Here is a 12,401-nt window from a genome sequence, read left to right as displayed (position 1 = left end):
CCCTTAGCTTCAAGTAGTGTCCATACCAGCTTGGTAAGAGCATCATCTTTATAATGTGAATGTGGCTAATAATCCTGTAAATTGGGTCTTGTTTCATTGGGGGTAATTTTAACACCCATGAACGAGTGGGTTTGGGTCAGGTGAGAACTTAAAATTTCAAACATGACCTTAGCCAACCTCCAACCCGTCTACTTCCAATTTTGATGGGGGTGGATGGGGATACTGACCAATCTGCTCTCAGGAGGCAGGTTGGTCAGTAAAAGCTTTTAAGAAGGCTGCATGCCTCCATTTTTACAGGCTTTTTTATTTGTAACCCATTTCGGCCTGCTTTCCTCACAAAACCCGGCAGGTAAAAGGAGGCAAGGAGGGCCAAATTCATAAGCTCTAATTGGCAATTTCACTCAAAGAAGCCATTGGATGACTGGCATAGGAATTGGAGAACTGTCACATGGGTGCCCCAATTTAAATGTGCACCAACGTGATAGTTCTCAATTTTTCCATTCTCCAATTAGAGCTAAATTAGGGGCACTTTTTTGCTGTGAGCCCATATCTAATAGGGTCAAAGCTGCCCAAAATAATGTTTATTGAATTTCAATCTTCTTAGGCAGTCCCTCGGAACTGAGGATGACTTGCTTCCACATTAAAAATGAGTTTGCAGGTGACTGATGAGTCCAAATCGGGACCTACAGTCTCTGTCACAGATGGGGCAGACGGTGGTTGAAGGGGTGGGTGGGTGGGGTGCTTGGGTTGATGTGCGCTGCCTGCGCTAGGCTTCCGCTTGCTCCTGGCGAAGAGACTTGAGGTGTTCGCCGCCTTCCCGGATGCTTCTCCTCCACTTTGCGCGGTCTTGGGTCAGGGATTCCCAGGTGTCGGTGGAGATGTTACACTTTTTCAAGGAGGCTTTGAGGGTGTCCTTGAAGCGTTTCCTCTGCCCACCTGGGGCACTCTTGCCGTGCCGGAGCTCCGAATAGAGCACTTGTTTTGGGAGTCTCGTATCGGGCATGCGGACAATGTGACCCATCCATTGGAGCCGATTGAGCGTGGTCAAAGCTCAATAACCAACAGATAGCAGACATAAATGTTTCGTAGACTTAATAAAGAATTAGAAAAAAATCATAGTTATTGGTATAGTTCTTTCTTACTCTCCTGGTCTAGCGATGAAATAGGTGATGCCATGCACCTCCATCTGTGCAATATTTTAGTAGCGGTTTAAAACCTTTGGTGTGTAAGTAGGCTCTTAATGCTGGGCGTTTTCAGTGGTGCAGAACATCTAGACATTGCTGTTTCAGAGTTGCTGTCTATCCATCTCGCCATAGTTCTAGTTGAGAGAATTTTAGAAAAATACACAGACTCTCTCTTATCCATCCACTGAACCAAGTTTTATATTTCGCATTAAAATATTTCTGGAAATCTTCCAAGTGTAATATGGCTATTTTTACAGTAGCTGTATTCTGGTAGCTTAACACATTGCTACTGCGATATACTGTAAGTCTGAAGTACATGAAAGCTTTTTTAGATTATTATTTCTGAACCTCTGGAACGTCTCTCAGGCATTTTATACTTCTTGTATAATGTGAATTCAATTGTGTAACCTACAGATAATTCTGTAAATTTATCTCTGGCAAGAACTGCTAATGGAAGGTGTATTGTATTGGTGAGTGCTACAAGTGAACAGACTATTTTGTCAAAGCGCTATGAGGGGAAAAGGATGTAAAGGCTGATTGCCTGGGTTTATGCTGCTGGAGGGGTTTTCCCTGTCAGCTGTGCATAGCGGGAGATCATCTCAATGTTCCAGCTAGTAAAATGAATGGACATAAAATTTCAGTCAGTATGTATGGTCACTGGGTAAAGCTCCCGACTGGTAACACAAACATGGAAAATCAGCCTGTAGTGTTGCAATATTTCCACCCTGTATCTCACCACAACAGTAATGTTGCTGGTACTTTATATCATATTAAAAGTTATTGTTCTGTCCCCTACTGCAGTGAAGTAAAATCTCAGCATGTCTTGGCGGGGGAAAAAAAACCAAGATAAAGTATTACACTTTATTTTATGGCCAGAATGTGGGTGTTGCTGGCAAGGCTGGCATTTACTGCCCATCCCTAGTTGCCCATGAAAAGGTGGTGGTCGGCTTTCTTCTAGAACCACTGCAGTCCGTGTTGTGAAGGTGCTCTCATAATGCTGCTAGGTAGAGAGTTCACCCAATGACGATGAAGGAACTGCAATACATGTCCAAGTCAGGATGGTGTGTGACTTGGAGTGAAGGAAACTTCCAGCTGGTTACTGTAACAGTTGCTCAGTCAGCAATCTTAATTTTCCTAATTTTCCCACACCAAATCTTTTGCCCTAATCATAATTAATCTCCTATGCTGTGTTCTGTCTGTATCTGTACTCTCTCTTTGGAGTTGGTTTTAACCACGACCCACCCTGCCCAGTGGGAATGGTACAGGAGGAGGAGGTCAAGATGGCTGGGTGGGGGTTCCCGTCACATTCCCGATGGGTTCTTGCCTCCCACCATTTTTACATGCCTGAATTCAAGCACAGGAAGGCCCGCCACCCCATTTTAACCATGGGGCTAACTAAGGGCTACATATTCTCAGACACAAAAGAGACAGCTGGCAGCAGCAAGGATCCTGAGCACAGGAGGAATGATTAAGGCCGTGATTTTGTCAATGGATGCGGGTTGGGAGTGGGTCAGGTGCTTTCAAGCTTCCAGTCCCGCCCCCCAACTGTATCCGGTCCACGGACGTGATTTTATGTTGATTGACCTTTTTAAGCCTGCCCTGTGGGCTTGGCGGCCAATTAAGAGGAAGCCGGTCAGATTATGTCATTTGATGACGCGTCATCTGCCGGTTTTCTTAAAGGGACCACGCACAATTTTTCTTTGACAGCTCATTTCTCAGTGTTTGACAGCATTGAGATGCTGCAAACACGGACAATCACTGTACAAAGGTGAGCTCTTGCACCCTGGCTCTCCAGTGACTCCCTCCATAGACTGGAACAGATGGCAGCTGCAGGTGAGGTTACAGAAGTGATCTGTCACTGGAGAGAGGTTCTCCCATTGAGGTGGCACCAGACATCGTTTTCAAAACTTGTTACCTAAAGAATTGTGTAAGTGCATTAAAAATGAATTTCCCAACATTTTCTTACCTCTGAAACTCACCAGTGCCCCATTGGATCCTTCACACCACTTCTGCAGCTGTCATCAATGCAGAAACATTACAGCAGACTCACAACACATCACACTTAACTGGTGTGGTCTCCGGACATAAGACATAAGAACATAAGAACTTGGCCCCTCGAGCCTGCTCTGCCATTCAATAAGATCATGGCTGATCTGGGCTCAAAGCCACTTCCCCGCCTGCTCCCCATAACCCTTCACTCCCTTATCTTGCAAAAATCTGTCTATCTCCACATTAAATATATTTAATGACCCAGCCTCCACAGCTCTCTGGGGCAGAGAATTCCACAGATTTACAACCCTCTGAGAGAATAAATTCCTCCTCATCTCAGATCTAAAAGGGCGACCCTTTTTCTAAAACTGTGCCCCTGTGTTCTAGATTTCCCCATGAGGGGAAACATCCTCTCTGCATCTACCCTGTCGCGTCCCCTCAGTATCTTATATGTTTCAATAAGATCACCTCTCATTCTTCTAAAATCGGGAAGCCCGAGGCAGAAGCGGTAAAATTTAAAAATAGCCTGTTAACTACTCTCAACTACCTGTTAACAGGCAGCTAGTTGGCTTTAATTCTCTTCTCGCCGCTAGGTGTCGGGTCCATGTGCAAATCGGGAACCCGACACTTGGGAAAATTGTTTGGAGGTGGGTTGAATGTGGGATCGGACCCCGCCGTCAATCAAAATGATTTTAACCTTTGACCGGCCTCCAAACCTGCCCTCTCAGTGCCGATAAAACCATGGCCTAAGGGGTCGATTCTAACTCAGGTGCGGGCTATTGTCGTGTTTCCCACACGAATCTAAATAGATGTGGGAGATTGATGCAATTTTAAATCAATTGGCCAGTTGATTTCCAACGTGTGGGAAGCCTTTGCAAAGGGGTTTTTCATGACTGAAAGTCTCCTCCGATGACATCATCATTGCTGCTGCATTTAAGGTCCACAGCAAGCCTTGCTTCTTCTGCAGGCTTCCAAGCTTTCTCCATTTGATGGCACAGGAGCCTGCAGGAACAATGGCCAGCGGGAGGCCAAGAGCAGCTCCTAAGTTTGATGAGGCAGTACTACAGGCATTGGTGGATGGGGCTAGGGCCCACAGTGAGGTCCTGTTCCCTTCATCGGAGGAAGAGGCCTCCCAGTCAGACCAAGGCTGTGTGGATACAGGTGGCTGGGGAGGTCAACTTCTTGGAGGTCACATGGGGCAACTGGATGCAGTGCAGGAAAAGATTCCATGACCTTCAACGCACTGGAAAAATAAGTATGAAGTTCCCATCACCCTCAATCTGATCCCCATTGCCTTTCCTCACCAGCACTCAGCTTTAGCAATCTCTTCCTCCACATCCCACTTGACACTCACATCCATGCACCCTTACCCATTCCCTCTCTCTCTATGCTCACAATCACATAACTATTCCACCATGCAGCCCTCACACTCCCATCACTCTGATGCTTTGAACACAACTGACAACACACAGGGAGGGCCCTTGGCCTTGCAACCTCACTCCATCTTTGTCTCCTTCTAAGTATCTATGCTATGCAATCTCTACACTCACTCCTTCATTCTCACTCAACCTCCACTTGTCTCTCTCATTGCAGGAAAGGAGAGCTCACAATAAAAGGGAAAGAGCCAGGACAGGAGGAGGCCCACCATCATTAGCCCAGCTCGCCCCCTGGGAGGAAGCCGTCCTGGAAATTGTTGGGGTTGAATAAGATGCTCAAGTTGGGGATGGACAACCGGGTGCATCACAGCAAGCTGGTGACAGAATAGTTTTCCATCTCTCTCATTGACATTGCATGAGTCACTGATAATGATTCTGAAGCAATAACAGATGGACTTATCATCATCTGCAATATGCAATTTGCATATAACCTTGACGTCACATCTCTAACTCTTTCCTTTACTCCCCCACAGGACCATTGAGAGCCCCTGTCCCCACTGTCCAGGAGGAAGAGCCTGAGCTTCCACACTCCTCAGAGGAATCTGCAACCTCTGAGGGCACAGCGTCAGCAGAAATAAGCGCACCCAGCACCAGCGCAGACACTCACACCTCGGTGGAACCTTCGGGACATAGAGTACTGTTGTCACCTGGTGTATCACAGCTCACAAGTGAGCATCAGCAGATTGTGGAGACAGGGACAGCAGTGGAGAGTCCTCATCAGAGGGTGCAGGACTCTGCCAGCTCGGCTCAGCTGCATGTCGACCCTCTGCCTCTGGGTCCATCCATAAGATCAGAGGTGATGGAACTCCATGCACAGATGCAGGAGTCTCTAGCAGGTTTTGTCTCCAGGGTCACTGTGAGTGTAGAGCGAATGGAGGAGTCCATAGCGAACATGATGTAACACCCTTATTTAAAAAGGGCAGTAGACAGAAGGCTGGAAACTATAGACCGGTTAGCCTAACATCTGTGGTAGGTAAAATTTTGGAGTCCATTATTAAGGAGACAGTAACAGGACATTTGGATAATCATAATTTAATAGGACAAAGCCAGCATGGTTTTATGAAGGGGAAGTCATGTTTGACAAATTTGCTGGAGTTCTTTGAGGAAGTAACGTATAGGGTGGATAAAGGGGAACCAGTGGATGTAGTGTATTTAGACTTCCAAAAGGCATTTGACAAGGTGCCACACAAAAGATTATTGCTTAAGATAAAAAATCACGGGATTGGGGGTAATATTCTGGCATGGATAGAGGATTGGCTATCTAACAGAAGGCAGAGAGTTGGGATAAATGGTTCATTCTCAGACTGGCAATCAGTAACTAGTGGTGTTCCGCAGGGGTCAGTGCTGGGTCCCCAACTCTTTACAATCTATATTAACGATTTGGAGGAGGGGACCGAGTTTAACATATCAAAGTTTGCAGATGATACTAAGATGGGAGGGAAAGTAGTGAGTGAGGAGGACATAAAAAACCTGCAAGGGGACATAGACAGGCTAAGTAAGTGGGCAGAGATTTGGCAGATGGATTACAATACTGGAAAGTGTGAGGTTATGCACTTTGGCAGGAAAAATCGTAGAGCAAGTTATTATCTCAATGGCAAGAAACTGGATAGTACTGAAGTACAAAGGGATCTGGGGGTCCTGGTGCACGAAACTCAAAAGGTTAGTATGCAGGTGCAGCAAGTGATTAAGAAGGCCAATGGAATGTTGGCTTTCATTGCTAGGGGGATAGAATATAAAAATAGGGAGGTATTGCTTCAGTTGTACAAGGTATTGGTGAGACCGCACCTGGAATACTGCGTACAGTTTTGGTGTCCATACTTAAGAAAGGACATACTTGCTCTCGAGTCAGTACAAAGAAGGTTCACTCGGTTAATCCCGGGGATGAGGGATGGACATATGAGGAGAGGTTGAGTAGATTGGGACTCTACTCATTGGAGTTCAGAAGAATGAGAGGCGACCTTATTGAAACATATAAGATTGTGAAGGGGTTGGATCGGGTGGGTGCGGGGAGGATGTTTCCGATGATGGGTGAAACTAGAACTAGGGGGCATAGTCTTAGAATAAGGGGCTGCTCTTTCAAAACTGAGATGAGGAGGAACTACTTCACTCAGAGGGTGGTAGGTCCATGGAACATGCTGCCCCCAAAAGCTGTAGAAGCTACATCATTACATAAATTTAAAACAGAAATAGACAGTTTCCAAGAAGTAAAGGGAATTAAAGGTTACGGGGAGCGGGCAGGAATTTGGACATGAGTCTAGGTTCGGATCGGTCATGGCCCTGTGGGTAGCAGAGCGGGCCCAGGGGCCGTGTAGCCTGATCCTGCTCCTATTTCGTGTGTCTAATTCTGTTAGATTCAGGAGATGGTTCTGTGATAGTGGATTGGCAATTAGGATCAGATCAGCCATGATCTTATTGAATGGCAGAGCAGGCTCGAGGGGCCGATTGGCCTACTCCTGCTCCTATTTCTTATGTTCTTATGTTCTTATGAGCAGAGCCTTTGTGGAGTCATTGGCACATGAATGCATCAACACGGAAAGGATGGCTACCTACATGGAAATGATTGCTGCCTCCGTGGTAAGGCTGGCTATGGTAGAGGAGGGGAGGGCTACGGACATGGAGAAGGATAGTCGCCAGGGTATGGAAAATTTGGTGAGTGTTCAAAATAGAATGATATCTCTTGAGGAGTGATGGGCATCTATTGAACATAGAAACCAGACCTTCATGGAAGTCCTTCTGAGTAGGACTGCCATTGCAGATATGGGTCCCCATGGCCCCCCTGATGTGCAGCAAGGTGCTCTCCAGCCACTTGCTGGCACGGAGGGGGAGCTGACCCATGAGAGGGAGGTTGGCGGCAGACCACAAGGAAGTGGGGGTTCCTCTCCAAGCGCTCACACTTCCATGGCACTGCAGAGCCCTTGGTCAGAGCCCCACCAGAGTCCACACCCAAGTAAGATAGACGTCTCAACCCCTGCACAGCCGCAGGAGCAGCAGACTGTTGATGAGCCCTCATCGGCTCGCCACCCCAGAGGATGTCCGCCAAAGTTGTCGAGACAGGAGCAGCAGGGAAGTGAGCAAAGGGCCTCCATCCATCCATCCTCTGTCATCCATCCATCCTTCCTTCCATCCATCATCTATCCATCAATCACCATCCATCATCCATCAATCAATCATCCATCCATCCATCCAGCCATCATCCTTCATCCGTCCATCATCCAACCATCCATCATCCATCCATCCGTCATCCATCCATCCATACACCTTCCATCCATCATCCTTCAATCCATCAATCATCCATCCATCATCCGTCAGCCATCCATCCATCGATTATCCATCAATCATCCATCATTCTTCCATCCAGCCATCATCCATCCATCATCCATCCATCCATCATCTGCCATCCATCCATCATCCTTACATCCATCCATCATCCATCCATCATCCATCATCCATCATCCATCCATCATCCATCATCCATCATCCATCCATCCATCATCCATCATCCATCCATCCACCCATCATCCATCCATCCATCATCCATCCATCTTCCATCCATCCATCATCCATCATCCATCCATCCATCATCCATCCATCTTCCATCCATCCATCATCCATTATCCATCCATCCATCATCCATCCAACCATCATCCATCCATCGTCCTTCCATCCATCCATCATCCGTCATCAATCCATCATCCATCCATCATCTGTCATCCATCCATCATCCTTACGTCCATCCATCCATCATCCTTCATCCATCCATCATCCATCATCCATCCATCCATCCATCATCCGTCATCCATCCATCCATCCATTATCCATCCATCATCCATCAACCATCCATCTACCGTCATCCACCCATCCATCCATCATCCATCCATCGTCCATCCCATCATCCATCCATCCATCCATCAGCCATCCATCCATCCATCCATCATCCATCATCCATCCATTCATCATGCATCCTTCATCTGTCATCCATCCATCATCCTTCCATCGATCCATCATCCATCCATCATCCATCATCCATCCATCTATCATCCATCATCCATCCATCCATCCATCATCCATCCATCATCCATCCATCCATCCATCCATCATCCATCCATCAATCATCCATCATCCATCCATCCATCCATCATCCATCCATCATCCATCCATCCATCCATCCATCCATCATCCATCCATCATCTGTCATCCATCCATCATCCTTCCATCCATCCATCATCTGTCCATCATCTGTCATCCATCCATCATCCTTACACCCATCCATCCATCCATCCATCATCCATCATCCATGCATCATCCATCCATCATCCTTACACCCATCCATCCATCCATCCATCATCCATCATCCATGCATCATCCATCCATCATCCATCCATCATCCATCCATCCATCATCCATCCATGATCCATCATCCATCATCCATCCATTCATCTATCCTTTCATTCATCCATCATCCATCCATCATCCATCTTCCTTCCATCCATCCATCATCCATCCATCCATCATCCATCCATGATCCATCATCCATCAAGCCATCATCCATCCATCATCATTCATCCATCGATCATCCATCATCCATCGATCCATCATCCATCCATCCATCATCCATCCATCTGTCATTCATCCATCATCCATCCATCCATCATCCATCCATCCATCCATCCATCATCCATCCATCCACCATGCATCCATCATCCATCATCCATCCATCCATCATCCATCCATCCATCATCCGTCATCCATCCATCATCATTCCATCCATCCATCATCTGTCCTCCATCCATCCATTCATCATCCATCCATCATCCATCATCCATCCATTCATCATCTGTCATCCAGCAAACCATCCATTCATCCATCCATCATCTGTCATCCATCCATCATCTTACGTCCATCCATCCCTCCATCATCCATCATCCATCCATCATCCATCCATCATCCATCATCCATCCATCATCCATCCATTATCCATCCATCCATCATCCATCCTTCCATCCATCCATCATCCTGCCATCCATCCATCATGCATCCATCATCCATCATTCTTCCATCCCTCCATCCATCCATCATCCATCAGCCATCCATCATCCAGCCATCCATTCATCATCCATCCATACATCCATCATCCATCCATCCATCATCCATCCATCACCCAGCATCCATCCATCTATCATCCATCATCCATCCATCATCCACCATTCATCCATCATCCATCATCCATCCATCATCCAGCCAACCATCATCCATCATCCATCCATCATTCATCCATTGTACATCCATCCATCCATCCTCCATCAATCCCTCCATCCATCATCCATCCATCAAACCATCATCAATCCATCCATCATCCATTCCTTCATCATCCATCCATCCAACTTCCACCCATCCATCATCATCCATTCATCCATCATCCATCCATCATTCATCATCCATCCATCATCCATCTATCAACCATCATACATCCATCATCAATCATCCATCCATCCAAACATCCATCATCCCTCAATCCATCCATCCTCTGTCATCCATCCATCCTTCCATCCATCCATCATCCAAGCAACATCCATCATACATCCATCCTTCATCCAATCATTCAGCCATCATCCATCCATCCATCATCCATCCATCCATCATCCATCCATCCATCATCCAGCCGTCCATACACCTTCCATCCATCATCTGTCATCCATCCATCATCCTTCAATACATCCATCATCCATCCATCATCCGTCAGCCATCGATCCATCGATCATCCATCCATCATCCATCATTCTTCCATCCATCCATCCATCCATCATCCATTATCTATCCATCCATCATTCATCTGTCATCCATCCATCCATCATCCATCCATAATCCATCATCCATCCATCCATCCATCATCCATCCAACATCCATCATTCTTCCATCACTCCATCCATCCATCATCCATCATCCATCCATCATCCATCCATCCATTCATCACCCATCCACCCATCATCCATCCATCCATAATCCATCCATCATCCATCCATCCATCTATCATCCATCATCCATCCATCATCCATCCATCATCCGTCATCCATCCATCATCCAACCAACCATCATCCATCATCCATCCATCATTCATCCATCATCCATCCATCCGTCCATCCTCCATCAATCCCTCCATCAATCATCCATTCCTTCATCATCCATCCATCCATCTTCCACCCATCCATCATCATCCATTCATCCATCATCCATCCATCAAACATCATACATCCATCATCAATCATCCACCCATCATCCATCCATACATCCAGCATCCCTCAATCCATCCATCCTCTGTCATCCATCCATGCTTCCAAACATCCATCATCCATCCATCATCCATCATCCATCATCCATCAATCAATCATCCATCCATTGATCCAACCATCATCCATCATACATCCATCCTCCATTCAACCATTCAGCCATCATCCATCCATCCATCATCCATCCATCCATACACCTTCCATCCATCATCTGTCATCCATCCATCATCCTACAATCCATCCATCATCCATCCATCATCCGTCAGCCATCCATCCATCGATCATCCATCCATCATCCATCGTTCTTCCATCTATCCATCCATCAATCCATCATCCATCATCTATCCATCCATCCATCAACCATCCATCATCTGTCATCCATCCATCCATCATCCATCCATATTCCATCATCCATCCATCCAGCCATCAATCCGTCCATCATCCACCCATCCATCTGTGATCCATCCATCATCCAACATCCATCCATCTTCCATCCATCATCCATCAATCATCCATCCATCATCCATCCTTCATCAATCATTGATCCATCATCCGACATCCATCCATCCATCATCCATCCATCATCCATCATCCATCCATCCATTCATCATCATTCATCCATCCATCATCCATCCATCATCAATCATCCATCCTTCACCCATCATCCATCCATCCATCCATCATCCATCCATCATCCATCATGCATCCATCCATCCATCATCCATCATCCATCCTTCATCCATCCATCCATCCATCATCCATCCATCCTTCATCTGTCATCCATCCATCCATCATCCATCCATCATCCTTCATCCACCCATCCATCCATCATCCATCCATCAAACAACATCCAACCATCCATCCGTCCATCCGTCCATCATCCTTCATCCATCCATCCATCCATCCATCATCCAGCATCCATCCATCATCCATCCAAACACCATCCATCCATCCATCATCCATCCATCCATCATCCATCCATCATCTGTCATCCATCCATCATTCTTCCATTCATCCATCATCCGTCATCCATCCATTCATCATCCATCCATCATACATCATCCATCATCCATCCATCCATCATCCATCAATCCATCCATCCTCTGTCATCCATCCATGCTTCCAAACATCCATCATCCATCCAACATCCATTATCCATCATCCATCAATCAATCATCCATCCATCCATCCAACCATCATCCATCATACATCATCCTTCATCCAACCATTCAGCCATCAACCATCCATCCATCATCCATCCATCCATCATCCATCCATCCATCATCCATCCATCCATCATCCATCCATCCATACACCTTCCAGCCATCATCTGTAATCCATCCATCATCCTTCAATCCATCCATCATCCATCCATCATCCATCAGCCACCCATCCATCGATCATCCATCCATCATCCATCGTTCTTCCATCTATCCATCCATCCATCCATCATCCATCATCTATCCATCCATCCATCATCCATCCATCATCTGTCATCCATCCATCCA

Source organism: Somniosus microcephalus, chromosome 8 (assembly GCF_052327205.1).
Source record: "Somniosus microcephalus isolate GS21.2 chromosome 8, FLI_Smic_1.0, whole genome shotgun sequence".
NCBI classification, from domain to species: Eukaryota; Metazoa; Chordata; class Chondrichthyes; order Squaliformes; family Somniosidae; genus Somniosus; species Somniosus microcephalus.
This window is presented reverse-complemented; position numbering follows the sequence as displayed.